At 37.3% G+C, this 22,867-nt stretch overlaps 1 pseudogene; it reads left to right on the top strand.

Annotated features, from left to right (window-relative positions):
- Nucleotides 1-2,779: 2,779 nt before the first annotated feature.
- Nucleotides 2,780-22,867, top strand: part of LOC109052626 — a 110,101-nt pseudogene continuing 90,013 nt past the window's right edge.

Raw genomic sequence — 22,867 nt, 5'->3', positions numbered from 1 at the left:
TCTCTCTTAACATACATTTTAAATATTATTTTACTTTCAAATATAATTTTATTTTCAGATGGCTATCTTCTGATTACTTACAGAGTACAGAGCACAGTCATAGAGACAGTTGTGATTTCTCAGGACACATTTTATGTGTGGTATTCGAAAGAATCACTTACAGCGCTTTTAATCAGATCTTTCCAGTTGTGCTTTGTCAGTTTCTGCCCCAGGATCTGCATCAATATGAAATAAGATAGATAGACAGAGGTGAAGAAAGCTGCCACAAAGAATGCTGACTCACAATGCACATATCAGTTAGATAGCAAATGATGATTTATTTGCCACTCTATCTTCTCTTTAATTTGCCCTTCAAATGGACAATTGATGTCTGGCTCTCCAGACCACCAAAGTGCAGCCCTAGACAGAATCTTCCTACAGCGTTGTAAAACTGAGACCAGACAAAATGTAAATTGGTGATACTTTTTGCATCTGTTTTGTCTGACTTTTTGTTTTGAGCCATTGTGTTAACATGTACCACCATTTTGTAAAGGAAATCTACGTAAATTTTTACAGATCAAGCCACAACTTCAGGTATAATTCAAGTAGCTCAAACAGTTTGGGATAAGTTACGCAATGTTTAATACTAGGGTTTTGAAAAACCATATCTTTGAAATGAAAACTGATTTAAAATTGTATAGGTCTATCAACTGTCTACATCTAAATTAGAATTCAGAGCTCTATAATGATGATGTAACAGGCTCATATTGAATTAGGTTTATATGGTGGATTGTCCTGCTTCAATGAGCTGACTGCTTTGCAGATGTGCACAGCTGGCCATGTCAGGTCTATCATGATGTTGTCTGACTGAGCAGCTGTAGGCCTATGTGTACAGTATGTATGCAGAGGCGCACAAAGAGCACAACTCTATTACTTTAGTGAAAGTATACTGCTTGTCAAATATTACTCCATTACAAGTACAAGGTTACAAGGTTGTAAAGACAGATTTTTACTTAAGTAAAAGCACAGAAGTACTTGCATTTAAAAGTACGTAAGTACCAAAATTAAATTTAGCTTTTTATGTCAACTCACTTTTTTTTTTTTTACTGTTTTATTAGTGTTGTATGTAATATGTGCAATACCTTATGCCTCTGAAGCAAATTAATACATTATACCTACTGAATATACTGACTAGCTTGTAGTACCTTCGGAGTAAAGAGCTTTTAGAATGTTAAAAACTTATAGAAATGAAACAAATGAGTTGACAAAAAAAGAAAAAAAAAGTAACACCCCTACCCACCCTCACAAAAGCAGAATGGTAGTGACCTCACACAGCTCTGACAGTGTGTGCACACATCTATGTGTAGCTATTCATCCACATTTGAACTGAGTGGACAGTGAAATTGCTGTAAATACAGACTGATAAGAAAAAAAATCAAACCTTATTTAAAACCCAGCAACACAACTGTAGCTGTATAACTTTACAACAACAACACTTTGACTTATTTGACATCATGGCTTTGGCGGTACTTTGATGTCATACACAGAACGGCCTGCAGAGCTGCTTAAAGTCAAACACCTACTGTGTTTTGTTAGGAGACGCACAACAGTTTTTCTGTGGCTTTATGTGTAATATTTTCTTTTATTTACAATTTTTAATTTTTATTAATTTATTGTGTATTGTGTGTAATATATTATTAAATTTTTATTTTTGGTTTATTTGAAATAAATATCACATTTGCAACTGGTCAGTGTTCAGAAAATGCTGGGAAATCACTTCACTTAACCCTACAAGAGTGATTACTGGCTGTAGAGAAGAAAAACCATCACCCCGACTTTTTAAGTTGCTACCGTAACGACTTCAAGGACCTTGATAGAAATGTAGTGGAGTAAAAGCTAAGTATGATATTTGTCTTTCAAATGTAATGAAGTTAAAGTATTAAGTTTCCAGATAAAATAATGCTCAGGTGAAGTACAGATACTCAAAAATACAACAGGCTACTCAAGTAAATGTAGGCCCACTTCATATTGTCCTCTGTATGTATGGTAGGGAACTTTCTTTTTAAATAAATGTAAAAAAAACAATGTTTTTTTGAAAATGTGTCATTTTTGAGGGGGAATATCACATTAAAGCTCCTATCAAAAGAAGATTTTTTTTATTGCATCAAACTTTTAAAAAAAAATTAAATATATAATTTTATCAAACAACATTCTCGTAAACACAGAAGTATTTTGAATGGAGCAGCAAGTGCCTGGCATGATAAGTTTCTTTCATTATTTGTGACCCTGGACCACAAAACCAGTCATACTGTAAGTCACACGTTTTTCTTTGTAGCCAACAAAACATTGTATGGGTCAAAATGATCAATTTTTCTTTTATGCCAAAAATCATTAGGATATTAAGTAAAGATCATGTTCCATGAAGATATTTTGTAAATTTCATACCGTAAATATATCAAAACTTCAGTAAAATGCATTGCTAAGAACTTAACTTGGACAACTTTAAAGGCGATTTTCTCAATATTTAGATTTTTTTGCGCCATCAGATTTTCAAATAGGTAGTTGTATCTCGGCTAAACATTATACTAACAAACCATACAGCAATGGAAAGCTTAATTATTCAGCTTTCAGATGATGTATAAATCTTAATTAAAAAAAAATTGACCCTTGTGACTGGTTTGTTTAGTTGTGGTATTTTTTTTTTGTGTGCGTTTTTGTGTGAGTGTCTCTTGTGTTTTTTTTGGTGTATTGGTGGGGGGGGGTAGTGCCTTTTTTACAGGGAGCGCGCACGGAGCGCGAAGACAAACCAGAGCCGGGAACGCGGAAACAGTACAAGCGGTCGACAATAGAGCTAAGGTGCGTTAACCGGCGACTGCGGGAAAGAGCGACGCTCACCACAGAAACCACGTTTGAAAGCCCAGTTTCTGGGTGTAACAGATTGACTTTTATTTCAGGTCGTCGGATAAGAAGCCCGTTTGAGTGGATAAAACCGAACCAGCGAGGAGAAAGGCGGATTGTTTCTAGATTTAGTCGGGATTTGAGAATGTCGGGGAGCCGAGAGGAGGAGCGGCGGAAACTCGCCGACATCATCAACCACTGGAACGCCAACCGGCTCGACCTGTTCGAGATCAGCCAACCGACCGAGGTGAGTCCGCGGAGCCGCCAGCGAGCGCAGGCCGCTCCGCGACGCGCCGCGAGCTTCATTCCCCCATCGCGCGAGCTTCTAGTAAAGAAACGTGGGCATGATCTGTCATAGACAGTCTTTTTGTATCGTACAAGTGGCTCTAGAACGGCTAAATCACGACGGCAGCTTTGTTGTGACTATCTAATGCGTTCTGAGTCAGTTAATAGCAGGTTACGGCTATGTTGGAGAGGTGTAACTTAGTAAAGGATACATAGTTTAGGATGAAAAAAATGCGGACACTTTTGGTCCCTGTTGCTGTTCGAAACTATTCGTTTTAACGTTTCTTACCATGCACCAGCCGGTCATTTATCAGGCTAAAATCGGTGCTTGCTCTGTAGCACAGAGCTGCATGTAAAGCTGTCAGATAAGATCTGACCAGCTGCATAATAGTGTTGGATGATGTTGGAAATGAAAGAAATAAACATGGCTTGTTAGGTTAGGATGCCAATTGATGGTCAAAAGAAACTGGTCATATAAGTGATGTAACGTTAACCTGAAATGCACCGGTGGATGTGCGTTTATTTGCACTGTGTATGTTTTCAGATATTTATAATGCAAGCGTCATGCATGTTGTCACTCCGCAGTGCATTGTTATTTTGCTTTAATATTAGCTCTGCAGAATCGCGGGATAAATGGGGTGTTTAACGCGCATAGGTCTTGCATGCAAATCATCTCTAGATGCATTGGATTGCACGCCAGATTTAGAAGGGAATTAGTGTTTTTAGGCGGGCAGTGCACGAATGCATTGAATGAAGGGGGTTGGGGGTAAAGCATCAGGTCGGGGGTCTTCCCTGCTGATTTACTGGAAACCCCTGTAGGCTCTGAGAATATTCTTTGGCCCTTAATAATTCATGCATAAGTGATATTTGGCCTCTGGGGCACCTGCTAACGTGACATAATAAAATCCTAGATTAGGTTTGTTTTGGTCAGTAGAGGGTGATTAGGAAGAAGTGGACAATGCATTAACAGAACCTCAGTGAGAACCCGCTTTAAGAGCACAAACTCCTAAGATCAGCAGGAGTGTTGAAGAGCAGATGATGACGTAATCGTCTCGTCCTCCAACCAACCAAGCCTGCTTCTATTGTCACATTTTATTTACTGGCACATTGTATTAAAACTAGAAATCTACTGATTGATTGATATATATATATATATATATATATTTCAATCAATATATATATATATATATATATATATATATATATATATATATATATATATATATATATATATATATTTTACATCTAGTACTGATTTCTTTTTCTTCTTCTAATAACCAGTGTTCAGAATTGATTTTTGATTTTTATTGTAGTCATTAGATTGTAATGTTTTGGGCTGTGACTCGGGCTGTTATGCCTAAAATGCTTTGCATTTCTCACTTGAGAATGAATGGCTATTATGTAAGGAGTCATTTATGTAAACAGTCCATTAAATTAGTAGGTTACTTTACCAGTGAACCGCTACTATTTACTGTTGAATGCTGTGGTGTAATGGCATTGAAGAGGGCTCTATTTTTGGAGGCACAAATGATGCAGTATATCAGTTGACCAACCATTTAAAGACTGATTATCAGTCTATCTTTCTTAACCATATTTTAAAGGAATATTTTGCCCAAAAATGAAAATTTGCTGATAATTTACTAATCCTCAAGTCAACTAATGAGTTGAGATGAAATGAAATTTAACATCACATCACTTGCTTATCCAGTGGATCCTCTGTAGTGAATGGGTGCTGTCAGAATGAGAGTCCAAACAGCTGATAAAAACATCACAATAATCCACAAGTAATTCACATGACTCCAATCCATCAATTTACATCTGGTGAAGTGAAAAAAGTGTGTTTTTAATAAAACATATTTCCTCTTAAGATGTTTTTATCTTTGAGCTAACGAGTCCTCTATCCATAATATTGCATTTTTCCTGTGTACTATTCCATTAAAGCATATAGGCTTAGCAATAGATAGATGCGTTCATTAAAAAATGCATTTTGTAATGCTAACATATAAGCTTGTCCATATGGATATTCTAAGATTTAAAGAGAAGGATCGTAATTGCCTGTATTTGGTCTGGAATTTCGATCAGTTTATATGTAAAGATCAGTTTTGTAGCTCTATCCTGTGAAGTAGTGCATAGACGGTCTCATGCTGTGCTTTCATTGTCAGCTTTAATATCACAGTCATTGGGGATTGCAGTGTGTTTACAGATCAGATTTGGAGATCCAGGGCAGAGATAAAAAGTGCCTTGTTATACATTAAATAAATAAGCAAGTGTGTTTAACTAGCTTAGTAATTTACTGCATGCATAATTTATCAGCTTGGGTTTCTTGGATTGTAGTAGGGATTGTTTTGCATGTTGTATCTGCAATGTGGCGTCTTCCTGTTTTGCACAAGCTTTCATGTTAGAATATGTGTGCATAGTCTTCATGAAGTCGGCATGCTGCCTTTAGCTCTCTCTGTTTTAGGGCTGTGCAAAAAATCAAATACGATTTTCATGCGCATCTCTTCAGTAAAGACGCTCCTGTAATTAGTAGTATATCTCCAGCACGTGCGTTCAGATCAGGGTTGCCAGGTTTTCACAACAAATCCTGCCCCAGTTGCTTCTCAAAACTAGTCCAAACTAGCCCAATTGCGTTTCCAGGAGGTTCCCCGATAAAAATTGCATCCCGGGGTTAAAATATAAGTTTTTTTGTCAGGGTTGCCCTGGTAATATTCACATTTAAGGGGCTAAATATCACGTTATTGGTATTGGGGTCGCTTCAACCCGCGGACATGAAAAACAACCGCAGACTTGGCAACACTGGTTGGCATTTACTACACAGAGCCGTAATTCACTGACAATCTACACAAAATCGATTTTAAAATCGCAGGCGATTCTTTGTCGATTTTGAAAGCGATTTTGTGTAGCTTGTCGGTGGACTACGGCTCTGTGTAGTAAATGCCGCTCCACCTGAACCAGTGTTGCCAAGTCTGCGGTTGTTTTTCATATCCGCGGGTTGAAGCGACCCCAATACCAATAACGTGATATTTAGCCCCTAAAATGTGAATATTACCAGGGCAACCCTGCCAAAAACGTAACTGGAAACGCGATTGGGCTAGTTTTGGACTAGTTTTGAGAAGCAACTGGGCAGGATTTGTTGTGAAAACCTGGCAACCCTCATCTTAACGTACGTGCTGGAGATATACTACTAATCACAGGAGCGTCTTTACTGAAGAGATGCGCATGAAAATCGTATTCGATTTTTTGCACAGCCCTACTCTGTTTAGGATAAATTGCTTGCAGTGGTGCTCATTGTAATTCACTTTGGATAAAGCACCTATTAAGTGATTAAATGTAAATGAAACATTGGTTTTTACACAGTAATTAAAAAGATACAAGATAACATGTTTTAAAAAATGACAATTCATGATCTTTCATAAGATTACTTGAGCAGGGTGCATCAGGCAATTGTTTGAACTGATTAGTGTGTTGAAATGAATTTGATTCTGAAATACAAAAACCAAGCTTTTCACCCATCAAATCTGTGTTTTTAAGAAAATGGAGGATCAAAGTGATGCATGCCATCATTTCCTGTATCTACATCTGTATCTTGTCCTCCAAAAACAGTTTCATGGGCCTGATTGTCCCCACCCCACTGACGTCTTGTGATTCCATTCCCATGTCTCTCACACTGGCTAAGATTGACTCTGTGAAGTCCACTTTGGCAAGAGTTTGCATGGCTGAAAGGACATAAAAAAGATTGTGAAGTTGTCTTGTTGCTAGGGATAAACCTATAATTGGTTTGGCTGACATTTTAAATTGATATTTATGCTTTTGTTCTTTAATATAGGGTTTCCCACTACATTTAGATATAATTGTGATGCACTAGAATGTGCTTCTGGGTTTCTGATTCCAGAACACTTTTAATTTTGGGCAACATAAAATTTTATGTATAATACTAATAAAACTGGTAACATTCATAATTTGTTAGAAATGCAGGTTATTAGTCAAGTAAAGAATATTGTTCAGAGGTAAGTGATGAATAATTTAGTTATTAGTGCATCTAAAAGCAGAAAATGATGAAATATTCTACATGTGATTATCAGGCAGTTAAACATAATAATCGGTGTACATTTATGCATTTGGCAGATGCTTTTATCCAAAGTGACTTGCATTGCATTGATTATCAGCTGGCAATTGATCCAGTGACTTGGGAATTGTTAGTAGCACCATGCTCTAATGTTTGAGTTGCAGGAAGGCTTTACTGGAAGGTTTACTGTTGTCATTAAAAAAATTAACATTCATCACGTCTAGTTTTTGTGCATCAAAACTGGATAAGTGTCCTAGAGGTTATACCTTCAAAGAGTAAGCCTGCATTTTTTTAACTAAGAATGCATAGCTCAGGGTAAAGGTGACATGAAATGGTAATCAAGTCAGGTTTTCCCATGGTAGTATCTTTGCTTAACCTGATTGGCCCGTTCCCAGCAGGTGATAGTTCAGTGTCACTTGGGACATGGGAAAATATTCGAGCGTGCAGGCTTTCTCTTTTGCTTTCTCATGGTTGAAGCAATTTAACTGAATGTGTAGTGACCATTTGCATTTGTTGACAGTAGTGTTGCACGGTATACTGGTACTAAAAAGGTTTTTGTTTTGTTGTATTTGGCCTTTTGTTTGTTACTTGTATCTGTGTTCTTATTATTAAAGGGGTCATATCATGCGAATTCAAGTTTTCCTTTGTCTTTGGAGTGTTATAAGCGGTTCGTGTATATATAAGATCCATAAAGTAAAGTTGCAAAGACTTAAGTCTCAAACCCAAAGAGATATTCATTTGCACTTTATTTTACAGTATGTGTACTTACATGTACTTAGAGAGTACCTTCCTAAGATAGTAATGGTTAATATAAGGTAAATACTTGGGGTAGGGTTAAGTTTAGGGGTAGGTTCAGCAGGGTAAGTACCTAGTTTTTACCTAGTTATTGTAGTTACTAAAATACGAACATAGTATGTACATGAGTAACAGGACTGTAAAATAAAGTGCTACCAGATATTCTTTATAGAAGTTAAGACTCATCCATGCCTTCCTAAAAGGCCTCATTTAAACACGCCTCACTGTGTTGGAAGATTTGCATAATGCCGCCCAAATGTTTACGAAAAGAAAGGTGTAACATTCATTCTTGCTGTAGTGTTGTTGCTGCTGCCATCATGTCGTAGTGATTCTGTGTGATTCCAGATATGGTAAGGGGCGTAACATCAGTCACATGCTTGAAGCATTCGGCCAGTCACAACACACTGGATAGCTGGCCAGTCAGTGTACACCTCGCTTTTCAGAACAAAGAGCTTTGTAAAAATCAATGCATTTCAGAAAGGCGGGGCAGAGAGGACCAACAATAATGTACGGTATGTGGGCATTAATGTGTTTTTTGAACGTTAAACCACATAGATACATTTCATTACACCAAATACACAACATAATGTTATTTTTATCATTGTCATATGACCCCTTTAACAACAAAGATCAAATAACTGACCCCAAAAGTGTTAATTAATGCATTAACTAACAAACATGTAGTCAGTCGTTATTCACACATGATTTCACATGACTCATGTCGTGGTTAAAGTCAGTTCTTGATTGCTTCATGCCTTAACTAATCATTAGTTCATATAAAAGTAATATTTAATTTAGGTATTAGTACAAGATTATTCATATACTGTTATTGTGAAGTGCTACAATAACATTTAGTTTTTTTGTGACACATGATTTGAGTTTGATGGGGCACTTTGAGGTCAATAATAATCATCTAACACTAGTCAAGCGAGAGATTTTTTTCAAAAAATATAATTTACTAAATAAAATAACCAAATATAAGTTCCATGTGTGTCATTTATTATTCAATTACTTTGACTGTTCTTTTTTGTTTTTGTCGTGGTATCAGTTTTGTAGTAGTATTGTGAAAATTTAGTCAGGTATCATATTGAAGTCAAGATTTTGGTATTGTGACAGCACTACTTTGTAGAGCTTTAGATCTGATATTATGTCGTTGATAGTGTCTCTGCATGTTTACATATGTTTTGCTGATAACTTACTGAAGGCAGTGGCTATGTAGTATTTGAAAGCATAATAGTGTTCTTGTGTACAAATCATCTTGTGTAATTTTATACTCTGTGATGTTAGAGATCATTAGATGTGACCTCTTTGCAGAACAAGCACTACATTAGTGCACAGTGCTTGCTGGTAGATTATAATCACATACTGCATTATATGAACTTCAATTCTGATTTCTCAGGGCATCAGAGAGTCGGTTTTTGTGTTTAATGAGGTGCACAAGCTAAGAAAATGCAACATTTTCATGGGTCTAAAAATGTTGTGTTAGAAATTATGAGGCTTGTCACCTCAACAGCGTGTGGCTCTCTGGGAAATCATCTCCATGGTGATTCTTGTGCCTTTATATGTGCACAGCCTGCATTTCCTTTTCTTTTTTTGTGGGGAATGTACTGCAGTCTGCACTGTAATGGCATATGTATAAAACTCGGCTTCCCTCAGTAGTAATTCAAAAATCCTAATCTTAGGGGATTTAATGCACTTTTTGGTTCATCAAGAATATCTGTGCTTTTTTTTTTCTTCTCTTCTTTTTTATTTTTTATTTTTGTCTTGAACCTGTTCTCCATCAAGTTAAAAACTCCCATGAAATGGTTCAAGTGCAGTGCTGATGTTTTTCCTGTTAAAACAGGAAAGTGGGGCGAAGCGTTTTTGTTTCAAAAGACCAATGGCCTTTAGTTTAAATTTAAAGTTAAAAAAAAAAATCACATTTGACATTGTGCTGTGATTTGTTAATGAAAGTGACTGAGTGTTAGGAAAGGAAATAGTGTTAAAATGTGTTATTAAAGGGATACTCCACCCCAAAATGAAAATTTTGTCATTAATCACTTACCCCCACATCGTTCCAAACCCATAAAAGCTCCATTCATCTTCGGAACACAATTTAAGATATTTTGGATGAAAACCGGGAGGCCTGTGACTGTCCCATAGACTGCCAAGGAAATAAGTGTCAAGGTTCAGAAAAGGTATGAAAGTCGTCGTCAGAATACTCTCCCATCAGTCGTGGAATCTGGGTTATATGAAGAAACGGGAACACTTTTTGTAAGCGACGAAAACAAAAATAACAACTTTTTCAATAATTCCTTTGTCAACAGTCTCTCCATATCACCGAATGCTGTGTATGCTGATACAGAAGAGCATACACAGCATACGGTGATATCAAGAGACTGTTGATAAAGGAATTGTTGAATAAAGTCGTTATTATGGTTTTCTTCGCTTACAAATAGTGTTCCTGGTGCTTTATATAACCCAGATTGCAAAATATCTTAAATTGTGTTCCGAAGACGAACAGAGCTTTTACGGGTTTGGAATGACATGGGGGTAAGTGATTAATGACAAAATTTTCATTTTGGGGTGGAGTATCCCTTTAATGTTTTGTTCTATTTTGCTGGATTTATCCTGAATTTTTGCCAACTTTAAGGAGTTCAATAGCATGCAGATTATGCTCAAAGATAAGAGACATGGACTACAAGATTTTGATTTCACAAGGTCTTTAAAATATGACCATTTAACAATTGCCTAAATCTTCTTTGAGTTCTGATCTGTTCCAAAGTCATTTGGCTTTCATTTATTATTCAGAATCTTTTTATGAAGAAATCAGGGTTTATGAATCTCTGTGATTTCCTGCAGAAACGACAGTGACGCAGATGTTCAGGTTTTGCTGAGCTTTTTGTCGACTGTGGCTGGTGTTTTTCTCTGAACCTGCAGCCGTTGACTGAGCTCCTGTGCAAAGGCTGCATGTTGAATCATAACAAGTGGCCTCACGTGGTGCAGAGGGTGGGGGTTCCTATCGGAATCATTGTATTCCACTCTCATGCTTTTCCTCCTTGTACTGTGACTGCATTCCACTCACACACACATATGTGCTTCACCCTCCCTCCTGCAGGAGAGCATTTCATTTCCCAGCTACAGGCGGAAAACAGCTCATCTGCCCTGTTGTGCAAGTTCAGCATGAGAGGTTGTCAACAAAGGCTCAAATTGGATATCAGTTCTATGCAGCTGGTTTGATATTTGATTAATGAATGATCATTGACTTTTTCAGTAATCACATTAAAGTTACTGTTTATATTAAAGCATCGCTACTTGGATTGCATTTAGGGTTTAAATTTAAATTTTAAAGGAATAGTTCACCCAAAAATTAAAAATTGCTGAAAAATGACTCACCCTCAGGGCTAGGATGTACAGTAGATGAGTTTGATTCTTCAGAAACAGATTTGGAGAAATTTAGCATTACATTACTTACTCACCAGTGGATCCTCTGCAGTGAATGGGTGCCATCAGAATGAGAGTCCAGAAAGCTGATAAAAACATCACAATAATCCGCAAGTAATCCACAAGCTGCATATTTGTGATAAACAAATCCATCTTTAAGATGGTTTAAACTGCTGTTTCCAGCTAAAATACAAGTCCTATATCCATAACATGGCTTTCTCCAGTGAAAAATTAATCTCTTCTGAATCAGGAGAGAAATATGCACAGATCAAGCCAAAGCTGTTCTAAACAAATATTTTACTGGATTTTGATATGAGAGGACAAGAAAGGATGGGCTTTTTCACTGGATGAAGTGTTATAATGAATTATGGACTGGTATTTTGGCCAAACACGATGATTTAAAGTTAAAACATCTCAAGGTATAGTTCACCCAAAAAGTAAAATTCTATCATCATTTACTCATCAAAATGTGTTTTTACTTGGAAGAAAATTCCACTTTTTGGTTTTGTTGATTAGTTGTTGCAGGCCTAATTTCAAAACTGATATGATTCAGATTTGCACTTTTTTTGTATTTTGGATATAATTTGTTTTGTATAATTTGTTGGATATATAATTGTTTTTTTTTATGGCATTTGTTGCATTGAGGCATAAAATGCATCACCCATCTACATATTCCAAGATCAAGGCACCTAGATTTCCTTCATCCACTCAGTGACTTTGATCCTTTTGTTTTTGTGAGGTGGTTCTGTGGTCTGTGCACACAAACGCCTTATTGTCACGGTGCTGAATGGCTGTCGTTAGACTCGATGGATGTCCTGTGAATGGGAGGTCTGATCCCAACCCTAGTCTTGGCCTGTCAGTCTCTATTAATCTCCCGGGAGGCCCCGATGGTCAGTCAGTGGCCGCTCCAGGGCTGACCTGATTGGCCATCGTTCCCTCCGACAAACACCCTTTGTGTGCAGTCCCGCTATCCTTGTGTGTGTGTAGTCTTACAAAGGTGACCTCACAGGATCAGACAGCTTTTCAGAGCTGTTGACTTGTCTGTTTACGCTGTTCTTTCCAAAATGCTTTTTCATTAATTTACAAACACAGACAGCAGCTTTTTTGCATTTATTTGAGTTAATTCTCTGTTTCTATTCCCCAGACTCACTGGATATCCTTGCGCTAAATTTGAGCATCTAATGTCAGATTTTTGTTGCAGAATATTTCTCAGATCGTGTGAGGGAATCTCTGATGGTATTGTTTTGAGTGCTTAGTGTTGAGAAATCTGACCTATCACACCCTCTTAAAGTCTATTTCTAAAGTGCAAATGTTCCTCAAAGCTTAGCCAAATATTTTGTGGCATCTTGCACATTTTGGAATGTATCATTTGTTGTTACACTATGCGTGTGTCCTCCCATGAGCGTGAAACTCTCTTTCAGTTGGCGAGCATGCTGGAACGTCTTGTCCAAGTGCTCTGGACCGTTCTTGAGGCCTGGTCTTGTTTTCTGCATTTTTTTTTTTTTTTTTTTTAGTACCAGCAGTTAGAGAAAGTACTCATATCATGTCACTATATTTTTCCTTCACTTTTATAAATACAAATAGGAAACAAATAGCTTATAACTTATAATTATGTAAAAATAACACTTTATAGTATAAAAAGTATGATATTTTATAAAAAAATATTTTAGTTATATAAAATGAAGCTAAAAAAATTAATTTAACCTATTTTTTCTTATTTCATTGATTCATAAGCTATTTTTCAATATATGATTTTGTAATATTGTCTGCTCACTGTGCTGTCTTGTCCTTGATAGAGATATTTTTATACTGATTAAAATTTAATCCAAATATAATTAAAGTAAAATTAAATGTTGGGGAGATTAGTCGTAATGTCAAATAAGTAGGTCGATGGGAATAAACCTTTTTCTCACATAATTAAGGAAAACTAAGCAAGTGGAAATTCCATGTTTGAGGCACACATTGGCCCCTTTTCATTGTTTTGAAATGTTCCACACTTTGAGCTCGTTCAGTGACACTCAGGGCCTGTTTTATTTTCTGTGTGCTCAAACTCATTAGGTTTAAACATCCTCACTCGGTCGAAATAGGGTGTGCATTCACTATCCATTGTGTGGGTTCATTTACGCTCCCCGTACGATTGTGATTGTATATTATCTTGGAAACTGTGAGTTGTAGTGTTCCTGTCCATAGTTCAGCACAATAGAACTTTACATTTGGTTGGACTAAGGAATGTTGCATCATAGAATGTGTGGCTATGACATCATTACAGCTTGTTGAAAGGTTCATGGTACGGCACAGTTGCTGCACTATTACTGAGCGCAATTTATTTTGAGGGCAAAATAAAGAAAATAAAGCACAATTAGGCTATCGTATCGTACTGGCTGATATCACTGTTGTTGTAATGCATGTTGCACTGAAAATATTCTTTGTTGTGCAAATTTGATAGCTGATCCTAGAGCTTCATCCAGCAGCAGATGGATGTATTTAATATTGTATAGGCCCTACTCAGTATTTTGTCTAGTATTGGTTTGTATAATTTTAAATATGTAATAAATTGTATTAAATGTAGTGCCTATTTTGAGAATACTTTCAGCTAATAATAAGAGAATAGTATTGTTATGTTTAATTACTTTATCATATTTAAATCCCTTTCATGGTATTCTACAGGATTTTCCTCAAAATGAGTGCAGAAAAACCTCTACCAATTCAGTGTGGCCATGCATATGAGAAAAAGAAAAAAAAACATGCTTAGACCTCAGCACTTGTAATCTCTGCTGAATTATGGGTGCCGAGCTCTGCTGCTGAGAAGGGTTGAGGGAAAATGACCACAGCGTCAGCTCTCTGTTTGTGTTGGACAGAGGAGATAAGCACAGCCATCCTGTGAGTGTGTGTGCTGGCCTTAAGATAACACTGGAATGAGAGTTGAACCACAGCAGAAAGGGCCTCCTGCTCTCATGGGACAGAGAACGGGGACGGCCCTGTCAGCTACTCACTGTCTGAAAGTGCTCTGTTAAATCACAGCCCAGGAAACGCCTAATGACTGATGGTTCAGACTAGCCTGGAAGAACCACAGCGCTCAGAGAGGATGTTCTGTTTCCCAAATCGCCTCATTTGGCTTTTAAATGCTTTCAGGATCTCAGTGGGAAAAATGTTTTGTGTTTCCGTTGACAACTTTTTGTAGGCCTGCACTATTAGTCGAAATAAAAACCAGCTTTGGTATGGCTGCTGTTAAATTAAATGCATGTTCTGTGTATTTCAGAGCAAAGCGTGGCAGTGTGTTGTGTTACACATGAGCAGATCATGATCTTGTGTTTTCAGTATCTCAGAGCATCTCAGTTCGCAGTAAAAATACTAAAGAACATGTTTTTTATTTTAAAGAAATCTTTTTGACTTTTAGTTTTTTAATTTAGTAATTTAAGTGTGTTAACTTATAACATTGGAAAAAAGTATACAAAAGTATACTCTTTTAAAAAAGTACATGAAGTGCTTTTTGTCGTCTCTCCAATAGCCCTGGCCTACAAACTCGATCTACAATCCAGTCCAATTGTTATTGGAACTAGCAATTACAAGTAGCAAATTGTGGTTTTAGCAGTCTGCAGTGTTTCCCCTGCCATTATGTTTAGGGGGGCGGCCCTCCCTCCCAACGGCACCCCCCGCCCCCCTTGAAGGTCGAGGTAATTTTATTTAATTACATTTTCTCTATAGCGCCAGATCACAACAGAAATCATTTAATGTTACCTTTTCTATAGAACAGGTCTGTACCTTTTTTATACCTCTTTTATTACACAAATTAAATAGCCTTATGTTATTGATCTTATTTACATGACGCATGTCAATTCGGTCTCTACGTTACATGGTCGCGCTCTCTGTATTGCGCACAGCGGAGTACCGTTCCGATGCACGCACACACACACGCACGCACAAGTGAACACATTCCCACTAGTATTTGTAAATATTAAGCCATATAACGACTATTTAAATATGAATTCTGCGTGTCTCTGTGTTAATGAATGGCGCAGGCCGCGTGGTTTGGTACTTGTACTGAAGCGTGCGTAACGCTTATGGTGATATTAACATCTGCCGTCTCACCATGACCACATAAATACATGGACCACATCTCCAGAGCGGCTCTGAGAGTCACTTCATGAGCAATTAACTGTTTAATTTTTGTAAATCTATCCTCATATCATATACACACAGAAATGTAAAGGTATTCACGGCAACCTGTCAAAATAAAAGTTTGGTTAAACCTGCCCTTGCGAAATATAGATTGTTCATTATAGCCATAATAGGAATATTCATACAATATTTATTTAATGTTTTAATTGTAATATTAAATTACATTTTTATATATAAATAATAAAATTTTCATTACTTAAAATATGATTTTTTTTGCTCAGAAATTCTAAGGCTATTGTAAGAATAAATTAAACTTGTTTTTATGCTTTTAAATAATTAGACATTCTAAAACAGAATTTGGTAACAATAAAACATAAGGTTGGAAAAAATAAAACATTTGATAGGGCCCTAAACATGTAATTTTTAAAAACCTTTTAATAAATTGATGTTAAATTGTTTGAGCTGCATTATTTTAATTCATTAGACATGCTTTTGATTAAGAAAATTGATTTTAACCATTAAAAAGGAGTCCAGAAAAAAAAAAAAAAATGGCACCCCCCCCCCCCAAGCCGTAAGCCTGGGGGAAACACTGGTATGTTGTGTAAACTAAAGGCTATTTGCTAGTTAAAAATGAGGACAGTGATGACAATCTACGTGGCTCTCATTGTGTCTACATCAGACGCGAGGGGCGGTACAAAATACAATAGAACCCATTATAATCAGTGCTGTTTACACTGGATGCGGCGCGGCACGACAAATCCCCGACAGTAAATACCTCTTTCTTTCTATGACGTGCTGACACAAAGTTCAAATGATTTGCGATGGTTGCTTTGTCGCGTCCAGTGTAGACAGACTCTAACGGTTGTGGCGCAAGAAAATAATTATAAATAATATAATGATCAGTATACTAAACACAGTATACTATGCACATCCTGCGCTGATATCAATGCTGAAATGATGTATCGTGCAGCCCGTACAATAAACAGTCTTGTGTTTTAGTCCATTAACATTTTTTTAAGCCTAAATCCAGCCTGAATTTGCACGTCTTTTTCTCAGCATTGTAACGGCTGTACCTGAGCGGAGCAAGTGCTTTCTTTGGCAGTCGTCCGGGCCTTTCCGTTGTGGCTCTCCACCCCACTAGGGCCCCGTGGGGGTGGTTGGGACATTACCTACAGAGAGCAATAATATTGTAACAAGTAGACAATGCATGTATGGGAGATGACCTCTGCAGGAGAGAGTTTCCAAGCACAACACCGCCCCTCAGATGTTTATTGAACTAGACAGGGATTTCGGCCCCATAGTACGTCTTTTGACATGAAAGGCAGCTCCTCCCTGCACAGATGTCTTCACTTCATCTGTTTCTGTTTACGAAACCTGCTATGCCCAATCTGAAATCACACATATGGATGTTAAAAGCATGATGTGGGTGCTGTCTCGGGCTACAGATGCAGGGACAGACGAGGTTTGCGGGCCGTCTGGGTGGTTTTGCGGACTGGGTTGGTGGGTGGTGGTAGCCGTAGGTGTGGCAATGTGGTTGACTTTCGGACGGCTGTGTATCTGATGGGCCTCTGTATGCTGTCTGGTTCTGGTGGGTGGCGTAGTGCTTGGCGTGAACCTTGGGGGAAATCCTGCTCGAAAAAATCACTTCCATATGGGACGAGCAGTCTGGCTTCCATGGACAAGCAGGGAAGGAGGTGTCGGATCGGTTTTGCTGTTGACATGCATTTATGAAGAGTGGTGTTTGTTTATAAACTATTTAAAGTGAACGGCAGGCACACCCTCTGTGTGTGGGTTGAATTCCCCTCTTTAGTCATCACGTCCATTTACTGTACGAGTAGCTCATCGTGCCAGTGTGTGGCCGTAATGAAAGTTTAAACACGGCTAGAGTTACACCTCCTTGCAAAATTTCACTGTTTAGTCTCATACTGAGTGTAAATGTTTGCTTAAACAAGGCTTCAGAATGCAAATATGGATTTGAGGGGATGGGAAAACTAATCATTTTATCTAATGATTAATCATTAATCATTAATTGTCAGCAAATTTCTTTCCCCTAATGTACCAGTCTGCTCAAGGCAGATGTAATTGGACTGTGTGCTGTTACATAATTTAGAGGCCTTGGTGTGTGTGTGTTTGTCAAAAGCTGAACCTGATACTGTTGTTTGCATGCACACACATGCACTGTTTTGAAAATTTCTGACTAAGAAGTCTCTTATGCTTACACGAGCTGCATTTATCTGATTAAAAATACCTTAAAAGCAGTAATATTGTGAAAGATCATTACTGTTTTATGTTAAATTACTGTTTTCTATTTTAATATATTTTGAAATTGAATTTAGCTGAATATTCTGCATCATTACTCGAGTCTTCAATGTCACATGATCCTCTGGATATCATTCTAATATGCTGATTTGGTAGCATTTCTTATTATTATCAACGTTAAAAACAGTTATAGAATTCTATAGGATTCTTTGAGGAATAGAAAGTTCAAAAGCATTTATTTTTTTTTACCACCCAGACCCTGAGACTGTGATGTATTCCACCAGTGAAGCTTGGTTTAGAAAGCACGTTTTTGTGCCTGGCTTGTCTTTACGGTTAGGATAGAGAGTGTTTGTCCCAGTTGGCTGTCGCTTGCTCAGACTTTTAGACAGAGGCTGAATGGTGTCTTGTGAAAAACAATCAGTGGTTTCTGTCAGGCCCAGCTATTCTCGCTGTGCACCATTTAGATAGACAGCAACATTTTTGGCACAGTCCTCTCTAGTTGGTATTTGGGGGTGAATTTTGGTGGGACAATCTAAATGTGTTTTAGTGCTAGCTAAGGCTCGCATTGCTATCTATAAGTTAAAATGTTCATATTTGAGTCTCTTAATAATTAAACCTTTAATGCATTCACTGATCAAAAATAAAGTAAAATAGCTGTGCAATATTATAGTTTAAGATAACGCATTTCCATCGGAGTATAACTTAAAATATCTTCTATTCCTGTGATGGAAAGCTGATGCAAATTATTCAGCGTCACATAATCTTTAAGGGTTGGTTAAAATCCCTATTGCTGAGGATTAAACTTTTATCTCTTAATGAATCTTCCAAAAGACTCAAACTGGAATCATTCTGATGAGTCCTTCACTGAATTAACTCATTGAATCCATCAAAGCAGTCACTGAAACGGACTCATTTACTGAACTGCAAGATGTCATTACTTTAAAGTGATGTCAGTCTCAAAACAAAGCAAGTTTTGTGTATTTAAAGCTTTGTGAACCTTTAATTACTTTGACGTACAGACTGGTTGTTCATATGATTACATGTAGTTTATTTCTAGATGATATTTTGATTGAAAAAGACATCGAAATAGATTTATATGTGACCTTTCCAAGAACCACCTAGACAGCTACACCTTGTTTTATGGCTGCATTTACATGACGTAACGCCCATGATTTCACGTTGACTTTATTCTGGAGTGTGTCATTTTCTTGTCTGATTATCCCTTGTCCTGTCACACCACAGGTTGGTGTTTTTTTTTTTTTTTTTTTTTTTCAGCTATAATGGTATGGTATGTCTTCAACAGGATTTTATGGGAGGGATCCTTGTTCCCTCTCATGACTCATGGCTGAATTGCAAGTGTCAGGGGGGAAAAAACTCCCACTCTGTGATCGGTCAGGCATTTAAATCTTCTGCCACTTAACTGCCGGATTTTATTTAACTGCCCGTTACTATTTCCTCCCCTCAATTTACTGCCAGTTTGAGCTGAAAGGGCAGTTCTCATCAGGCCCAGTGGCCTTGTTGGAAGATTTCAGGACCGGGGTAAATTACTCCAGCTCAGGAGACAGTAAATGGTGCGGCACCCACGTGATCGCTCCGGTTACAATGCTACTGTTATGCGACTGTCATGGCCTATACCTTGGTCCTCCCATTTATTAATGCACCTGTCATCGCGGTTAAGTATTTGCCATTTTTGATTTGTATCACAGCAGTTGTGAGGTGATAAATAAAGCCTACCTGCTCAATTACATATCTGTTAATTCCTTCACCAATGTGGACTGAAAATGAAAGAGCGGACATTGTGTTATTGAACAACAGATGCAGGTATGTAGGGGTGGGCGATATGGCAAAAATATCATATCGCGACTCACGGTTTTATCACGATTCTTTGTCATGTTGGTTTTTCTATTTTACAAGTTGTCTGAGCATTACAGCCAAATTAATTTCCCTATTATAAAGACAAAGCCTTTCAAGGTAACAAAATCTAAAAAAGAATGGCAGATATTTAAGTCAAAGTGGGTGAAAATAAATATCTTTATTATAATTTTATCTTTGTTGAGAACAAAGATACACATTACGAATACACATACAAATAAAACAAACAGTGTCTTATTTTCAGGTGCAATTGGTGTATTTAGCAGGAGCATTCAAGAAACTGAATGAACAAATAGAACACGATAGGTATAGATTGATTCCTATTAAAGCAACTATCTTAAAGTTTTTCAGTCAAGCGTATTGAGTGATTTTTCTCTCTTTTTTTTGGTGTTTTATTAACATAAAAGGAATAATTCACCCAAAAATAAAGTTTTATTTTTATACCATCATTCGCTCACTCAAAAGTTGTTTTAAGTCAGAATGAATGTCTTTCTTCTGTTGACCATAAATGCTATTTTAAAGAACATGGAAAACCAAACAGTTGCTGGTCCACAGTGACATCCATAGTATTTTTTTTTAATACTATCAAATTCAATGTGGACCAGCAAATGTTTGGTTGCCCACATTTTTCAAAATATCTTCTTTTGTGTTTAGCACAAGAGAGAAATTAATACAGGTTTGGGACAACAAGTGAGTGAGTAAATAATGACAGAAATGAAATTTTAGGGTGAACTATCCATTTAATGACAGTCGGCAGCATGTTTAGTATGGTCCCTTTAAGAGCTGCACACATCCGTATTACATCCGTTTACTTTCATTTTTGACATAACCAACTGATTCTATATGTAAACCTTGTGTGTTTTGACAGTATTAGTGCAAAAGATAACTTAGCCCAGTAACTTAATCAGGTGATGTTTGACAGGGTTTTTAGGCGCACGTGCTTCAGGTGTACGCGCTCAGATAAATCGCACATCAGAACAGCACGTGAATGAAATGTTTAACTGGCAAGGCTTTAAAACACATGCAAATAATGTACTTTTGTGATGGCACAAGTGCAGTGTCCTGTGAGAGTAACTCTACCGCTGAGTTAACACTGATGTGAATGTATGTGGTATGTATGTAATACTGTGATATTTCTTCAAAAGCAGATTGAGGAGACATTTTTATCATCCACGATCAAAAATCGTCAAATTGTACACGCCTACATGTATGATATTCAAATTTTGTTCCTGTTCTGTGCTTTCTGGTGATTCATGTGTTATTAAAAGGTTGTGGTTTGTGTGTTTACAGGAAGTTTCTGATATAATTTTACACAGTTGTCAGTATGTAGTCATGCGATGATCACCATCATCAAATATTTACTTAGAAAGATGCTTTCGTTCCGCTGTGCTACTCCTACTGAGCACTAACGCCTTCAATAATCGGAGGGGTGGGTGTGAGACGAAGGACATGAGTCCATGAGAGATGACAACTTGCATCTGGAATTCATTACGGACACTGATGTGAAACAGGCCCTTTATCGGAAACACTGTCATCAGGTTTAAGACAAGTGTCTCAAAAGCGTTTCTTTAAAACTGTTTAATAATTGTTGACATTTTTGCTCTCGAGACAGCTGTCAGGTCAAGTAATGTTGGGCTTTCTGCATAACTACCTGACATTTCCGTTGTCATTCACTGTGTGATTTTTAACCAAGTATCTGGATAGGTTCTTAAAAATCAGCATACAATCAAAATTGAACCCGTTTCATTTATTTCATTTCTTTGTGCATGACATTTGGAAAAACACAAAAGTCAGAACCATCTGTTCTATTTTAATAGTATTTTACTCATTTTCTTAAACTCACGTAACATCATTTGAAGCATTTTTTTGTTAAAATAACAATTTTGATGTCTACTGTTTAATTTATGAAATAAAAGAGCTTTTGGGTAAAGGCTTTCAGTTTTGCAGTCCGGCAGTGATGTTTGATAATATCTGAGAATCGTTATGTTGATATCTTAAGTACTCAGCTGAAACCGGTTGTCTGTCTTTTGCCAGATCATCTCAGGGGCAGCGGTCCAACACAGCTGTGAATCTGTCTTATATGACCTGGACGAGGATGTCTCTCTGTTTAACAAAGCACACTGAGCTAATGGCATTACAAGCTGCTGTGGTTAATGGTCTCTCAGCAAATGGGCTGGCTCTTCCTCTAGTGAATATCTGTCAGAACTGTGCTTCATTTGTCAGGATGTTGAAGGAAGAAGGGCAGAGCTCTCCTTTTTTTTTTTCTGCTGCTGAACCATGTGGAGACTTCATATATGTGTTTTTGTTCTTTTAAAAGTCCACTGCGGTCCATCAAATGGACCACACCAGCTGTCTTGGTTAGTCAACCATGTCCGCCCCGGATGAACCTTGTGAAGTAGGACTAGACGTTGTCGTCATGTCCGAGAAGATGTTTTTTTGGTAACGAGGAGATCTGGAGACCTGTAAATCCAGCTCTGTTGAGAGGCGTGGTTGGAAAAGTCTTGGGGTCTGACAGATTTATCTCTGCTTTATTAGACCGCAGAAATCCAAGCTGTTACAGAGAGAACTTCTGGTTAGTGTAGTTCACAAACTGTCTCGGTTCACTGATAGCAGAGCTCTCTGAGAGAGGTGGCAGATGTTATGCTAATCTTTAAATGATAAGTGAAGATCTTTTGGTTGTGCTGGAATTTCATCGGAACTGCAGGCCCAGCAGGAGATCAGCCCCACTTGAAGATAAGACCCTTAAATAGATTGAGAGTCTTATCATGTCTAAATTGGTTTAACAATCTCATTCAAGATTTCACCAACCAGCCATGACCACAACAAAATATTCTGTTGGTCACTTTTGGCTTCTGTTTGACTTGTTGCACCAGATTGTAGTGTGAATTAATAGGTTTCAAAGGTATTAAGATGAATTTAAGTAGGTTTTCTATACTATTTCCATTCACAGATTATCAGTTTGATTCAATGATTCGGTTTGATTTTAATTCTGATTCCAATTCTTTGAGGCATTTTTCAGATATGAACTTTCTAGCTTGCTTTAAAAAAAAAAAAAAATTGTATTAAAGTATTTCATTCTAGAATTAATAACTTTGATTCAGTAATCACTCTGATCTGTTTAGTGAAAGATCCGTCAAACTGATTCAAACAGTAACTTCTGTGTTTGTAAGT

The sequence above is a fragment of the Cyprinus carpio genome, chromosome B20, assembly GCF_018340385.1.
Source record: "Cyprinus carpio isolate SPL01 chromosome B20, ASM1834038v1, whole genome shotgun sequence".
Lineage (NCBI taxonomy): Eukaryota > Metazoa > Chordata > Actinopteri > Cypriniformes > Cyprinidae > Cyprinus > Cyprinus carpio.
Note: the sequence above shows the minus strand (reverse complement) of the source record. Positions and strands in the feature narration are given on the sequence as shown.